The 17,605-nt window shown below is 38.1% G+C and overlaps 1 protein-coding gene across 3 annotated transcripts in view; it reads right to left on the minus strand.

The window, feature by feature from the left end:
• Positions 1–17,605, minus strand: part of SEC11A (SEC11 homolog A, signal peptidase complex subunit) — a 51,421-nt gene that overhangs the window by 22,920 nt on the left and 10,896 nt on the right. The gene's annotated exons all lie outside the window — the stretch shown is intronic.

Raw genomic sequence — 17,605 nt, forward strand, 5'->3', positions numbered from 1 at the left:
GACACATACCAGCCAACAGCAACATACCTCTGCTTCTAAACTCTAATACTTACTTTTCTACAATACTTATCCCTTGATAATTATGGGCTATTCAATGACATTTAACTTGACCCCTCATTTTACAGCTGAGGAAACTTAGTCTCAGAAAGGAAATGACTTATCAAAGTCATACAGCTTGTCAGTCACATAGTTAGGACTTGAAGGCCAGCCTTATGCCCTACAAAATTTACACTGCTCAACAAATTGTAAAATTCTATGACTTAAATAAGCAAAGGTATTTCAAGTGAGGGAAACATATGAGCTAACTGTGTTGGACTAATGCTGGATAATGAATAAAAGTAGAGAGGATGACTGGACACCATGGCAGATAGTTCAGGAGAGGAAAAGATGGTGCTGGAGAGCAGTGACAGAAATCTGAAAAAGCATATTAAGCTCAGATTATGAAGACCCCTGAATGTACGAACGAAAATGTGAACTTATAAAGACAGTCATAAAATACTTTAAAGTGAAAAAGCAGAAGTTTCAAAAATATGTCCAATGTTAAGTTCACTTTCGTTATTTTAAAAAATATATGTGCTGGGACTTCCCTGGCAGTCCAGTGATTAAGACTTCATGCTTCCACTGCAGGAGGCGCAGGTCACGGGTTCGATCCCTGGTAGGGGACTAAGATCCTGCATGCCGCGTGGTGCGGCAAAAAAAAGAAATTATTTACGTACATATATATGTGTGTATATATATATATATATATATATATGCACACACACATATATATATGAGTATATGGGCATTCTACAAGACAACTGTTACAGTCTTCAAAAATTCAATGTCACGAAAATAAAGGTGGGGTACTGGACTAAAGAGACGTAATAACCAAATGTAACGCATAAACTCTGGTTAGATCTTGGTTCAAAAGAACAAAATGCATATAAGAAAAAACCCTAACTATAAAAGACATTTTGGGGTCAATTGGGGAAACTCAAATTATTACTTAAATGATACTAGGAAATTAGTGTTAATTTTCTTACATATGATAATGGTATTGTGGTATGTAGGACACTGTCACTCGTAAGAGATGCATGCTTAGCAGTAATTAGCTAGTAGTAGTAGTTAAGGGTGAACTGTCATATCTGCAATTTGTTTCAAAGGATTCAGAAAAAATTATATATATATACATATATATATACACACACACATACACATAAGTACATACAAAGCAAATATGGAAAAATGTTAAAAACTGTTAAACCTGTGATAGCTTACAGGTGTTTGCTGTACTATTCTTTCAAACTTTCTTTTTTTTTTTTTAGCTTTATTGAGGTATAACTGACAAAATTGTCAATATTCATAGTACAATGTGATGATTTGATATACCTTGTGAAAGAATTCCCCCAAGTTAATTAACACATTCATCACCTCACGTATTTACCTTTTTTTTTTCCTTGGGGGTGCGGGTGATACCTTTCAATTTTTCTTATTTTTTAAAGTATAGACAAAACTGGAAGAAAATAAACTGGTTACACCTGGGTTTACAATACCAGGCAATTTTGTTTCATTTGTTTATCCACATTTTCTTTTCTCCTTTTAAAATTAATTTTTATTTTTATCAAAAGATTACATAGTCAAGAGATACATATTTTTAAAAAAAAACCCTGCATATCCTGGCCATGGCAAGCCACCCCCAGCAATCCTTTTCACCTCTTTTAGCTATTTTACCCTCATGCTTCTAAAAATTAATTGCTTCTCTTTTCATAAATTTGGAACATCATCTATAAACTATTTATTATGATGAGGATTTTAGCTCTCATACCACTTTCTACTTTTTCCCCTGCAATTAACCTGTTTTTCCTGCATACTCAAAAAAGTTTCAGGTTGCATATTATTATAAACATATAGTTAATCTCTGGATGCACACACAAGAAACTGGGAACAATGGCTGCCTTTGGAAAGAGGAACTGGAACTCAAGGTGGAAGGAAAATTCTTTCCAATATACATGTGCACGTTTTTTAAGTTCTTACTAAATGCAAGTATCACCTATTCAAAAATAAGTTGTTTAGGTTTTTTTTTCTTAAGTCCATGCTAATGGCCAGAACATACTTCCAACGAAGTATGACATATTCTATCAACATAACATCATGCACAAAGGAAGAAAGAAAATATGGACGTTTTCTTGCGGACACTTAGAAATACCTGCTGCTCTTTGAGTAATATAGTAATATGACTATACAGGTGTGATTTGAAACCTAGTTTGACACTCCCATTTATGGTGAGAAAACTGAGGCACAGAGAAGCTAAGCGATGCACTCATGGCTGCACAGCTCTTGGCAGGCAGAGTAGCAACTAAAACTTAGGTCTCCTAAATTCCATCTCAAGACGGTAGCTTTTTTGTTTTTTTAATAGATCTTTATTGGAGTATAATTGCTTCACAATACTGTTAGTTTCTCTTGCACAACAAAGCAAATCAGCCATATGCATACACATGTCTCCACATCCCCTCCCTCTTGAGCCTCCCTCCCATCCTCCCTATCCCACCCCTCTAGGTCACCACAAAGCAGCAAGCCGATTTCCCTCTGCTATGCTGCTGCTTCCCACCAGAAAACTACTTTACATTCCGTAGTGTATATATGTCGATGCTACTCTCACTTCGCTTCAGCTTTGCCCTCTCACCCCATGTCCTCCAGTCCATTTTCTATGTCTACCTCTTTATTCCTGCCCTGCAACTAGGTTCATCACTACCTTTTTTTTTTTTGATTCCATATATATTTGTTAGCATATGGTATCTCTTTTCTCTTTCTGACTTACTTCACTCTGTATGACAGACTCTAGGTCCATCCACCTAACTACAAATGACTCAGTAACTTTTTATGGCTGAGTAATATTCCACTGCATATATGTACAACATCTTTATCCATTCATCTGTCAATGGACATTTATGTTGCTTCCATGTCCTGGCTATTGTTAACACTGCTGCAATGAACACTGTGGTACATATCTTCTTCTGAATTATGGTTTTCTCAGGGTATATGCCCAGTAATGGGATTGCAGGGTCATATGGTAGTTCTACTTTTAGTTTTTTAAGGAAACTCCATACTGTTTTTCATAGTGGTTGTATCAATTTACATCCCCACCAACAGTGCAAGAGGGTTCCCTTTTCACCACACCCTTTCCATCATTTATTGTTTCTAGATTTTTTGATAATGGCCATTCTGGCCGGTGTGAGGTGATACCTCATTGTAGTTTTGATTTGCATTTCTCTAATAATTAGTGATGTTGAGCATCTTTCATATGCCTCTTGGTCATCTGTATGTCTTCCTTGGTGAACTGTCTATTGAGGTCTTCCGCCCATTCTTTAACTGGATTGTTTTTTTTGATATTGTGTTCCATGAGCTGTTTGTGTATTTTTGAGATTAATCCTTTGTCTGTTGTTTCATTTGCAAGTATTTTCTCCCATTCTGAGGGTTCTCTTTTTTGTCTTGTGTATGGTTTCCTTTGCTGTGCAAAAGCTTATAAGTTTAATTAAGTCCCATTTGTTTATTTGTTTTTATTTCCGTTACTCTAGGAGGTGGGTCAAAAAAGATCTTGCTGTGGTTTATGTCAGAGTGTTTTTCCTATGTTTTCCTCTAAGAGTTTTATAGTGCCTGGTCTTACATTTAAGTCCTTAATCCATTTGGAGTTTATTTTTGTGTATGGTGTTAGGGAGTGTTCTCATTTCATTCTTTTACATGCAGCTGTCCAGATTTCCCAGCGCCACTTATCGAAGAGGCTATCTTTTCTCCACTGTATGTTTTTGCCTCTTTTGTCGTAAATTAGGTGCCCATATGTGCACAGGTTTATCTGGGCATTCTATCTTGTACCACTGATCTATATTTGTTTTTGTGCCAGTACCATACTGCCTTGATTACTGTAGCTTTGTGGTATAGTTTGAAGTCGGGCAGCCTGATTCCTCCCCCTGCAATTTCCTTTCTCAAGAATGCTTTGGCTATTCAGGGTCTTTTGTATTTCCATACAAATTGTAAAATTTTTTGTTAATTCTGTGAAGAATGCCATTGGTAGTTTGATAGGGATTGCACTGAATCTGTAGTTTGCCTTGGATAGTATAGTCATTTTCACAATATTGATTCTTCCAATCCAAGAACATGGTCTATTTCTCCATCTGTTTATGTCATCTTTGATTTCTTTCATCAGTGTCTTATAGTTTTCTGAGTACAAGTCTTTCGCCTCCTTAGGCAGGTTTATTCCCTAGGTATTTTATTCTTTTTCTTGCAATGGTAAATGGGAGTGTGTCCTTAATTTCTCTGATTTTTCATTGTTGGTATATAAGAATGCCAGAGATTTCTGTGCATTAATTTTGTATCCTGCGACCTTACCAAATTCACTGATTAGCTTTAGGAGTTTTCTGGTGGCATCTTTAGGATTTTCTATGTATAGTATCATGTCATCAGCAAACAGAGGCAGTTTTACTTATTTTCCAGTTTGTATTCCTTTTATTTTTCTTCTCTGATTGCCGTGGCTAAGACTTACAAAACTATGCTGAATAAGAGTGGTGAGAGTGGACATCCTTGAATTGTTCCAGATCTTAGTGGAAATGCTTTCAGTTTTTCACCATTGAGTATGATGCTTGCTGTGGGTTTGTCATATACGGCTTTTATTATGTTGAGGTAGGTTCCCTCTTTGCCCACTTTCTGGAGAGTTTTTATCATAAATGGGTGTTGAATTTTGTCAAAAGCTTTTTCTGCACCTATTGAGATGATCATATGGTTTTTATCCTTCAGTTCGTTAACGTGGTGTATCACATTGATTGATTTGCATATATTGAAGAATCCTTGCATCCCTGGGATAAATCCCACTTGATCATGGTGTATGACCCTTTTAATGTGCTGTTAGGTTCTGTTTGCTAGTATTTTGTTCAGGATTTTTGCATCTATGTTCACCAGGGATATTGGTCTATAATTTTCTTTTTTTGTGATATCTTTTTCTGGTTTTGGTATCAGGGTGATGGTGGCTTCGTAGAATGAATTTGGGAGTGTCTCTCCCTCTGCAATTTTTTGGAAGAGTTTGAGAAGTATCAGTGTTAGGTCTTTTCTAAATATTTGATAGAATTTGCCTGTGAAGCCATCTGATCCTGGCCTTTTGTCTGTTGGAAGATTTTTAATTATGGTTTCAATTTCATTACTTGTGATAGGTCTGTTTATATTTTCTAATTCTTCCTGGTTCAGTCTTGGAAAGTTGTACCTTTCCAAAAATTTGTCCGTTTCTTCGTGGTTGTCCATTTTATTGGCATATAGTTGTTTGTAGTAGCCTCTTATAAGCCTTTGTATTTCTGTAATGTCAGCTGTGATTTCTCCTTTTTCACTTCTAATTTTATTGATTTGTGTCCTCTCCATTTTTTTCTAGACGAGTCTAAGGGTTTATCAATTTTGTTTATCTCCTCAAAGAACCAGCTTTTAGTTTTATTGGTTTTTGCTATTGTTTTCTTCATTTCTATTTCATTTATTTCTGCTCTGATCTTTATGATTTCTTTCCTTCTACTGACTTTGGGTTTTCTCTGTTCTTCTTTCCCTAGTTATTTTAAGTGTAGGGTTTACTTGAGATTTTTCTTATTTCTTGAGGTGAGGTTGTATTGCTATAAACTTCCCTCTTAGAACTCCTTTTGCTGTGTCCCACAGGTTTTGGGTCATTGTGTTTTCGTTGTCATTTGTTTCTATGTATTTTTTAATTTCTTTGATTTCTTCAGCGATCTCTTGGCTATTTAGTAGCACACTGTTTAGCCTCTATGTAATTGTGTTTTTTACAGTTTTTTTCCTGTAATTGATTTCCAATCTCATAGTGTTGTGGTCAGAAAAGATGCTTGATATTATTTCAATTTTCTTAAATTTACTGAGGCTTGATTTGTGACCCAAGATGTGATCTATCCTGGAGAATGTTCCATGTGCACTTGAAAAGAAAGTGTATTCTGCCACTTTTGGGTGGAATGTCCTATAAATATCAATTAGATCTGGTCTATTGTGTCATTTAAAGCTTGTGTTTCCTTATTAATTTTCTGTTTGGATGATCTGTCCATTGGTGTAACTGGGGTGCTAAAATCCACTACTATTATTGTGTTACTGTCGATTTCTCCTTTCATGGTTGTTAGCATTTGCCTTATGTATTGAGGTGCTCCTATGTTGGGTGCATAAACATTTATGATTGTTATATCTTCTTCTTAGATTGATCCTTTGATTATTACGTAGTATCCCTCCTTATCTCTTGTAACTGTCTTTAATTTAAAGTCTATTTTATCTGATATGAGTATTGCTACTCCAGCTTTCTTTTGATTTCCATTTGCATGGAATATCTTTTTCCATCCCTTCACTTTCAGTCTGTATGTGTCCCCAGGTCTGAAGTGGGTATCTTGTAGACGGTATTTATGTGGGTCTTGTTTTCGTATCCATTCAGCTAGTCTGTGTCTTTTGGTTGGGGCATTTAATCCATTTGCATTCAAGGTTATTGTCGATATGAATGTTCCTATTACCATTTTCTTAATTGTTTTGGGTTTGTTTTTGTGGGTCTTTTTCTTCTCTTGTGTTTTCCACTTAGAGAAGTTTCTTCAGCATTTGTTGCAAAGCTGGTTTGGTGGTGCTGAATTCTCTTAGCTTCTGCTTGTCTGAAAAGCTTTTGATTTCTCCACAGAATCTGAATGAGATCCTTGCCGGGTAGAGTAACCTTGGTTGTAGCTTCTTCCCTTTCATCACTTTAAATATGTCATGCCACTCCCTTCTGGCTTGTAGAGTTTCTGCTGAGAAATCAGCTGTTAACCTTATGGGAGATCCCTTGTATGTTATTTGTCATTTTTGCCTTGCTGCTTTCAATAATTTTTCCTTGTCTTTAATTTTTGCCAGTTTGATTATTATGTGTCTGGGCGTGTTTCTCCTTGGGTTTATCCTGTATGGGACTCTCTGTGCTTCCTGCACTTGGGTGGCTATTTCCTTTCCTATGTTAGGGAAGTTTTCTACTATAATCTCTTCAAATATTTTCACAGGTCCTTTCTCTCTCTCTTCTCCTTCTGGGACCCCTATAACGCGAATGTTGTTGCATTTAATGTTGTCCCAGAAGTCTCTTAGGCTGTCTTCATTTCTTTTCATTCTTTTTTCTTCATTCTTTTCCACACCAGTGAATTCCACCATTCTGTCCTCCAGGTCACTTATCCGTTCTTCTGCCTCAGTTATTCTGCTATTGATTCCTTCTAATGTATTTTTCATTTGTTATTGTATTTTCATCTGTTTATTTGTTCTTTAACGCTTCTAGGTCTTTGTTAAACATTTCTTGCAACTTCTCCATCTTTGGCTCCATTCTTTTTCCAAGGTCCTGGATTATCTTCAGTATCGTTATTATGAATTCTTTTTCTGGAAGGTTGCCTATCTCCACTTCATTTAGTTGTTTATTTGGGATTTTATCTTGTTCCTTCATCTAATACATAGCCCTCTACCTTTTCATCTTGTCTATCTTTTTGTGAATGTGGTTTTTGTTCCACAGGCTGCAGGAATGTAGTTTTTGCTTCTGCTGTCTGCCCTCTCCTGCCACTCCCTTCTGGCCTGCAGAGTTTCTGCTGAAAAATCAGCTGTTAACCTTATGGGGTTTCCCTTATACATTATTTGTTGCTTTTCCCTTGCTGCTTTTAATATTTTTTCTTTGAATTTAATTTTTGTTAGTTTGATTAATATGTGTCTTGATGTGTTTTTCCTAGGGTTTATACTCTATGGGACTCTCTGTGCTTCTTGGACTTGGGTGACTATTTCCCTTCCCATGTTAGGGAAGTTTTCAACGATAATCTCTTCAAATACTTTCTCAGACCCTTTCTTTTTTCTCTTCTTCTTCTGGGACCCCTATAATTCGAATGTTGGTGCGTTTAGTGTTGTCCCAGAGGTCTCTGAGATTGTCTTCAATTATTTTCATTCTTTTTTTTTATTCTGCTCCTCTGCAGTTATTTCCACCACTTTGTCTTCCAGCTCACTTATTCATTCTTCTGCCTCAGTTATTCTGTTATTGATTCCTTCTAGTGTATTCTTCATTTCAGTTATTGTGCTGTTCATCTCTGTTTGTTTGTCCTTTAGTTTGTCTAGCTCTTTGTTAAACATTTCTTGTATTTTCTCAGTCCATGCCTCCATTCTATTTCCAAGATTCTGGATCATCTTTACTATCATTACTCTGAATTTTTTTTCAGGTGGACTGCCTATTTCATCTTCATTTATTTGGTCTTGTAGGTTTTTACCTTGCTCTTTCATCTGTGACATTTTTTTTTTTTTTTTTTTATTAGTGGGATTGTGTTCCTGTCTTACTGGTTGTTTGGCCTGAGGCTTCCAACACTGGGGTTTGTAGGCTATTGGGTAGAGCTGAGTCTTGGTGCTGAGATGAGGAACTCCATGAGACCTCACTCTGATAAATATTCCCTGGAGTCTGAGGTTCTCTTGTTAGTCCAGTGGTTCAGACTCAAGAGTCCCACTGCAGGAGCTTCAGCCGGACCCTGGGCTCGTGAACCAAGATCCCCCGAGCCGCCTGAGGCGTAGAAAGAAAAACCAAAAAACATACAAAAAAACAAAAAACAATAACAAAGTAAAAAATAAAATTAGACTAGGAAACTAATAGATAAGTTAGGAAGAATATAAAAATAAAAGTATAGATGAATCAACAACCAGAAGGTACATCAATACCACAATAGTAAAAAAGAGAAGGGGAAAAAGAAAAAGGCAGGGGGAGGCCTTGGTTGTGGAGGGCAGGGCCTAAGCAGGGGCGAGGTTTGGGCGGTAGGTGGGGCCAATGCTCAGGACCCACAGGACTGGAAAAGGCCCTGGGGGCTGTGGGGGGTGGGGCTCAGGCTCAAGGGACAGAAGGGGCCCAGGCGTGCCCCCACCTCTAGTCTCAGAGGGCGGGGGACCTCACCTGGGAGCCCAGCAGGCTTCCTGGTCTTGAGTGGGTAGGGCAATCGCCCTCTGCTCCTCTCTTGCTCCTCCTGGAGGGCCCCTCCCACTTGCCTCTCCTGATCTCCCAGGTCTCCTTCCTATGCCCTCAAGGACCCACATGGCCTGGAGGGGGCTTTGGAGAGCAGGGGACCCGCCTGGGAGCTTAGCAGGCTCCCTGTGCCTGAGTGGGTGGGGCAACCGCCCTCCACTCCTTGCCTGCTCTTTCCGGGGGCCCCTTCCGCCTGCCACTCCTGATCTCTCCGGCCTCAGGGGTGCTGATCCTGTCTGGCCTCCACTTCTCCTCCCCCCTCAGTCCCCCTACATCCTACCGGTTCGCTTTGGGGTTCCTTCCGTCTCCTTGGGCATCAGAGTCCCCCACCAGCAGCTGGCAGGCACCCTAGTTGTAGGGAGATGCTAACTCCACGTCTTCCCACACCGCCATCTTGACTCCACCTCAAGACAGTAGCTTTTTAAAAGACAAAAAATGGTCTTTTTATTCCAAAGACAGATTTGAGGAAGTAGAGTGGGAGAGGCTAAAAGCAGGAAAACTAGCTTCTAAGAAGTGATTATGGTCAACCTGTGGATCAGCAGTCAGGAATTCAGCTAAAGGCTCTATTTTCCAAACTTCCCATGCTAAGAAAGCCACCTATACTACTGGTTAGGACAATAGATTATGGGCCCCGATCCAGAATCACTGAAGGAAGGGCTGTGGGATTCCATAAAAACTATAAACTATAGTTTCATGATTCCTTATTTAACACCCTTGGGGGTCAGAAATGCTTCGTAATTCAGAATTGTCCAGATTTTGAAAAGGTAACATACCATATAGCACATAACACCCCAAGCAGGCAATATCCCATAATCAACCATATGAATATTTCTCCAGCAAAACATAAAAAATTCACACTGAAATAAATAAAACTAAAAATAGCTACATGTCAGCCAGTTCAAATCTGTTTTGTTGAGGAAAATCTTTCCATTTTCAGAAGGGCACAGATGTAGCATTGTCAGAACAGGTGTGCAATATCTAATAAAATAACTGTTCTTTTTTTTTTTTTGGCCATGCTATGCAGTGTATGGGATCTTAGTTCCCCAACCAGGGATGGGACCCGTGCCCCCTGCATTAGGAGTGCAGAGTCTTAACGACTGGGCTGCCAGGGAAGTCCGTAAAATAACTGTCCTTTAAAAGAAAAATGAAAGACTTAAAAAATCGTGATTTTCTCTGTCCCTGCCAGGAGGTCACTATAATTACCCTTCTCTTTTTCTTCAGACATGTAATACTACTTTTTGCTATAGAATCATTGTTGTGAAATGCATCTAATCATCAAGATTATCCTCATCATTCTTATTAGAGAAAGAGGTTAAAAGTCCCTCAATACATGTAACTGGCAAATGTTCCTTAAAAGGTGCCTGTTTGAATACTGCTAAGTCAGTATGTGAGCCAAAACCTAGACAGAAGCACACTATTTGCTAAAACAAATACTCTACCTGAGCAAGTTTGAAAATGTCCTATTTTTCTCTTTCTTTTCTCCCCTTTTTCGTGACAAAAATCTTTACTGAAAAGACAAACATATTGCCTCCCTAGCCCCTGCTTTCTTTACCACTATATCTGAATGCTAATGAATATACAGACTCAACGTACAGAAAGAAGTGCTTTTTTGGGTATTGGCAGAAATAAGGTGGCAGCTACCTAACCTTCTCATACCATTTGGCCACATCAAGCTAACTATTAATAAGACATTGTGACATAAGTAGAATAATAACCACAGAATTGAATAGCCCCATTATTTTTTCTAAGAAGTGACTGGAACATTATATCCCTCAGTGTTCAAGGTGTAACTAGAAAAGAATGTTATTAAAACCAGTCAAAGCTCTATGTAATATCTTTCGGTAGCTATGGTATAGGGAGATTTGTGTGTGCTATTTTTCTTTTGCACTTTTGGGAAGTAGTGTGTGGAGACTTCCCCCAAAAGTTCCGTGACTAGAATAATCCACATGACAACTTAAAATAAACAGTAAGTAATAAATAACAAGAATTTAAGAAAAACCTACAACAGAAAATTCAGCAAAATAAAGCTGATAGTAAGTTTAAATATTATAATTTAACAAGCCACAATCTGGAAATTATATACTGTGCATTTATCCTTTAGTTATCAAATATACCATTATATTTCCTGTTCTTGTAAGAGGTACTTGAAGTTCAACATATAGGATATTTACATAGAAGTCAGACTTCTAGCCATCTCAAGCAAAGACAGAAGTGACCATGGAAGCAAAAATGTGTCTTAGAGCTACAAAATAGCCATTGGCCTAAGTCTTAAATTCCACTTACCATGCGACCTCAAACTAAGAGACTCATTAATTCATAACCACAATTCCACTGGTTTCTAACTCATAGAAGCAGGAGCAGAAGCTAGGGCATTAGAGGCAGATACACGGACAGCAGGTACAAGTGAAACTGATGGTGTTGGAAAAACTGAAGTATATTCAGAATAGACACTTATTATGGTCCAATAAAGTCACTGATAGTCCCAGTGAGGATCTTAAAAGATTAACAACGATAACAAAAGTTCCTGAATAGTCTAAACAGGCATAATACCAATAAGATAATTTTCATTTTAAAAAATCCATTAAATCTTTTAAAAATCTGACAAATGAAAACACAACACATGTACAGCAGTTTCATTCGTAACAGCCTCAAATTGGGAGAAAAAAAAAGACAAAAACCCAAATGTCCATCAACAGGTGAATAAATAAATTACAACATTTCCAAGTAATGGAAAACTACTCAGGAATAGAAAACATGAACTACTGAAACACACAACATAGATGAATCTTGAATATATGCTATTCAGGCCAAACTGGAGGAATAGGGACCAAATTTACCTCTGAAATAACTAAAACACTGGACAAAGTATATGAAACAAAGGTTTTCAGACACTGGACATGTGACTGTGTCCAGGTAGCATAGGACTATGAAAGGAGAAACAAGGTGAGCCCTACAATTGCCCCAATTTACAGAATGGATAGTTTCCAGGCCACAGGGCAAAACAGAAATGTAGCCAGAGCCTAGAAGTCTCCTCGACTTGAGGATAAAGAACTGGGAGTTTGGGGAAGTGAAGGCAACTTAAGATTGTAGGGCAGTACAGAAATGAGAACTACACAAAGATCTACAGATGGTCTCTCCTCAAGTCTTCAGCTGAGTGATGATCAGCAATGATCAGCACATGCATTTCAGGGAAGTACCAAGGACGGAAAAAGAACCAACTAGAAGGAGCAGATAGGACAATTCTAAAAGTTCATATGCGGCAGGGATAATTTGCTTCCACCAGCCAGAGTGGAAATGTTCATAACACATGGGCTTTGGATAGTATACTCAAAAGTTATTGCTCAGTTGTGGTGCAAAATTAACCTTAGACTGAAGGCTGCTCTGGACTTGCCTAACAAAGCCTTTTAAAAAAGCCTTGAGGGCTTCCCTGGTGGCGCAGTGGTTGGGAGTCCGCCTGCCGATGCAGGGGACATGGGTTTGTGCCCCGGTCCGGGAGGATCCCACATGCTGTGGAGCGGCTGGGCCCATAAGCCATGGCTGCTGAGCCTGTGCGTCCGGAGCCTGCGCTCTGCAACGGGAGAGGCCACGGCAGTGAGAGGCCCGCGTACCGCCAAAAAAAAAAAAAAAAGCCTTGAAACAGGAATTCCCTGGCAGTCCAGTGGTTAGGACTCAGTGCTTTCACTGCCGTGGCCCAGGTTTAATCCCTGGTCAGGAAACTAAGATCCCACAAATTGTGTGGTGTGGCAAAAGAAATAAAAATAAAAGGTAGGGGGAAAGACTAAGCACATTAAATAGAGACTTAGATGATAGAAAATATATCCAAGACCCAGCCCAAACCTCTGGAGATGAAAAAGAATATGTCTGAAATGAAAACCACACAGCATACCACCCTGAAAGCACCCAATCTTGTCTGAAAACCACACAGAATGGAATAACAGCAGATTAGACATCACAGAAGAAAAGTTTAGTGAAACTGAAGTCATAGCAATAAAAAACTATTTCAGGATGCAACTAGAGGTTATCATACTAAATGAAGTCAGAAAGAGAAAGACAAATACCATATGATATCACTTATATGTGCAATCTAAAATATGGCACAATGAACCTATGTACAAAACAGAAACAGACTCACAGACATAGAGAACAGACTTGTGGTTGCCAAGGCGGGGAGGGGGAGGGAGAGGGATGGATTGGGAGTTTAGGGTTGGTAGATGCAAACTATTACATTAAGAATGGATAAACAACAAGTTTATGTATAGCATAATGTATACTACAGGGAACTATATTCAATATCCTGCAATAAACCATAATGGAAAAGAATAGGAGAAACAGAAAAATCCATAGTTATAGTCAGAAATGTCAACACCCCCTTTCAATAACTGATACAGCAGGAAGACAAAAAAATCAATAAGCATAGAGAAGATTTGAACAACACTACCAACCAATTTGACCTAACTGATATTTACAGAACATTCTGCCCGACAACAGCAGATACACATTCCTTTTAAGTACACAGAGAACATTCACCAAGATAGACCATATTCAAGACCACAAAACAAATCTCAATAAATAGAAAGGGATTTGAATTATGCAAAGAGTATTCTCCAATCACAATGGAATGAAAATAGAAATCAGTAACAGAAAGATACCTGAAAAATTCCCCCAAATGTTTAGAAATCAAATAACACTTCTAAATCACCCATGGTAAAAGAAGAAATCAAGAGAATAAAAATACAACATTTCAAAATTTGTAGGATGCACCTAAAGTAGTATGTAAAGGGAATTTTATAGTAGTAAAGGCCTATGTTAAGAAAACAGAAATGTCTCAAATTATATGTTGTGTTTTTGTTTATACTCAGTTCAAAATATTTTGCAATTTCCCTTGTGATTCTCCTTTGACCCATGGGTTATTTAGAAATGCACTGTTTAATTTCCAAATATTTGTGGATTTCCCAAATTAAGCTTCCACCTTAAAACACTAGGAAAGCCAAATGAAATCCAAAGTAACTCACAAAAAAGAAATACTAAAAATATGAGTAGAAATAAGTGAAACTGAAGACAGGAAAACAGTAAAGAAAAGCAAACCAAAAGTTGGTTCTTTGAGGAGATCCATTAGCCAGACTAATGAGGAAAAAAAGAAAGATATGAATTACTGGTATCAGGAAGGAATGAGAGAGGTGACATCACTAGACTAATACTTATTAATTTGTATTAATATACAAATATCAAGAGGATAATAAGTATTGTGAATACCTTTATACCAATATATTAATTCTTGAAATACACGCTACCAAAGCTCACTGAAGAAGAAATAGATAGACCTGAACAGACCTATTAAAGAAACTGAATTTATGATTTAAAAACTTTCCCACAAAGAAAAACTCCAGGCTCAGACAGTATTCACTAATGAATTCTACCGAGCATTTAAAGGAAAAAATCATAATTCTATGCCAACTCTTCCAGAAAACTGAAGAAGAGGGAATACTTCCCAACTCACTTTATGAAGGCCAACATTACTGATACCCAAATCAGATAAAGATGTTACAAGAAAACCACAGAATGGTATCACGGATATAGACATAAAAAGTATCTGTAACATTTTAGTAAATGTTTAGACCAAACAATATATACCTTATGACCAAGTAGGATCTATCTCAGGATAGAAAGTTAGAGACTTCAACATCCTCTTCTTAATAGTTGATAGAATAAGACAGAAAATCAGCAAGGATACAGAAAACTTGAATACCTCAACCAACTAAACATCTATAGAACAGTCCACCCCACACAGGAGAATACACATTCTTTTCAAACAAACATGAAACATTCTCCAGAGACCAGGCTCTAGGCAAATTTTAAAAGGGGACTCAATTTTAAAACACTGTAATCATACAAACTATTCTCTTCAACTACAATATAATTAAATTAGAAATCAGCGCTGGAGAGGAATTTGAAAAACCCACAAATACATACTTAGAAACATTTTTTCCCAAATAACCCATGGTTCAAAGAGGAACCACAGGGAAATTACAAAATATTTTAAACTGAGTGTAAACAAACACAACATGTCAAAATTTCTGTAATGTAGCTAAAGTACTGCTTGGAGACAAATCTATAGCTTTAAATACATATATTTGAAAAGAAAGACCTTAATCCAATAACCCAAGATTCCACTTTAAGAAACTAGAAAATATAGGAAACTAAACACAAAGTAACCAAGGAAGGAAATAAAGTTTAGAGCAGAAATCAGTGAAATAGAAAACAAATAATGAGAAAAAAATTAATAAAAGCCGAATTCACAGAGACAGAAAGTACAATGGTAGTTTCTATGGGCTGGGGGAAGTGGAGAATGGGGAGTTTTTAAATGAGTACAGAGTTCTAATTTTGCAAGATAAAAAGAGTCCTAGAGACGGGTTGTTCAACAATGTGAATGTACTTAACATTACTGAACTCTACACTTAAAAAATGGTTAAGATACAACAAGGACCTACTGTATAGCACTGGGAACTATATTCAATATCTTATAATAACCTACAATGGAAAAGAATCTGAAAAAGAATAGATACATATATATTTGTGTATAACTGAATCACTTTGCTGTACACCTGCAACTAACACAATATTGTGATCAACGACATTTCCATTAAAAATAAATAAATAATAAAGTTTAAAAAATTGTTAGGATAGAAAATTTTGTTATGTATATATTACCACAATTTAAAAAAATCATGTGAAATGAAAGCAATCAGGGACTTCCCTGGTGGCACAGTGGTTAAGAATCCTCCTGCCAATGCAGGGGACACGGGTTCGATCACCAGTCCGGGAAGATCCCACATGCTGCGAAGCAATGAATCCCATGCCCCACAGCTACTGAACCTACACCCTAGAGCCTGCAAGCCACAACTACTGGGCCCACGCACCACAACTACTGAAGCCTGTGCACTCTAGGGCCTGAGTGCCATAACTACTGAGGCCATGTGCTGCAAATACTGAAGCCTGTGCACCTAGAGCCTGTGCTCTGCAACAGAAGCCACTGCAATGAGAAGCCCCGCACACCTCAAGGAAGAGTAGTCCCTGCTCGCCGCAACTAGAGAAAGCCCGCATGCAGCAATGAAGACCCAACACAGCCAAAAATAAAAAAGCAAGCAACCAGCTACAAATGACTACATTTTATAGGATTCCATTTATATAAAATGATTTAATAAAAGCTAATTGTTGATAAAAATAAAATGTCTAGTAAAGGCAAATCATAGAGATACAAAGCAGATTAGTGGTTGTCTGGGGCTGTGAGTGGAAACAGGCATTGACTGTAAAAATGCACGAAGGATCTTTCAGGGATGATGGAAATGTTCTAAAACTGGATTGTGGTGATAGGTGCACAACCCTATAAATTTGCTAAAAACCATGAATTATACACTTAAAATGGGTGAATTTTATACTTTATATGCCAATAAAGCTGTTTTTTTTTAAAGCACATAGTCACAAAAGTAATAGAAGAAAATAAAGTAGGAAAGGCCTTGAAGTAAAGGAGGTTTTTTAAACTGACCTGAAATCCAGAAGCCATGAAGAAAAGATGGGTAAATTTGGCTACCCAAAACAAAATAAAAGAGCAAATAACCAAAAAAATCTGACAACTATGCATGGCAAATTATACTATAAGCTAAATCAAAAGACAAACTGGGAGAAAATATTTACAATATATACGACAAAAGACTAATCTTCCTATAATCAGCTCCTAGAAATCAATAACAACAATCCAAAAGGAAAATAGGCAAAGGATTATGAACTGCTAGTTCACAGAAAATGAAATAAAAACAACTCCAAAATCATATGAAAATATGTTCAACCAAACTGATAATGAGGGAAATACAAAGTAAGACTGTCCTGAGATACCACTTTTCATTTATTAGAATGGCAAAAATCTAAGTCTGAAAACACACAATGCTGGCGAGACTATAGGAAAACGTCACTCTCACTTTTTTGTGGGGGTGGGGGAGAACAATGTAAATATATTACCTATTTAAACTATTCATTAAAAACCAGGAAGAGGGGGACCTCCCTGGTGGCGCAGTGGTTGAGAGTCCGCCTGCCGATGCAGGGGACACGGGTTCGTGCCCCGGTCCAGGAAGATCCCACATGCCGCGGAGCGGCTGGGCCCGTGAGCCATGGCCGCTGAGCCTGCGCATCCGGAGCCTCTGCTCCGCAACGGGAGAGGCCACAACAGTGAGAGGCCCGCATACCGCAAAACAAACAAACAAACAAGAATCCACCTGCCAATGCAGGGGACATGGGTTCAAGGAAGATCCCACAAGCCGTGGAGCAACTAGGTCCAGGAAGATCGCACAAGCCGTGGAGCAACTAGGCCCATGCATCACAACTACTGAGCCTACGTGCCACAACTACCGAAGCCCACACACCTAGAGCCCGTGCTGAAGCCACCGCAATGAGAAGCTTGCGCACTGCAACAAAGAGTAGCCCCGGCTCGCCACAACTAGAGAAAGCCTGCATGCAGCAATGAAGACCCAACACAGCCATTAATCAATCAATCAATTAATTAATTAATTTTAAAAAAACGGAAGAGGGAGTCCATGAACTTATTTTAACTACCTTGTCTTTCTGAGTCAC

The sequence above is a fragment of the Grampus griseus genome (assembly GCF_964374135.1).
Source record: "Grampus griseus genome assembly, chromosome: 2".
Classification (NCBI taxonomy): Eukaryota; Metazoa; Chordata; class Mammalia; order Artiodactyla; family Delphinidae; genus Grampus; species Grampus griseus.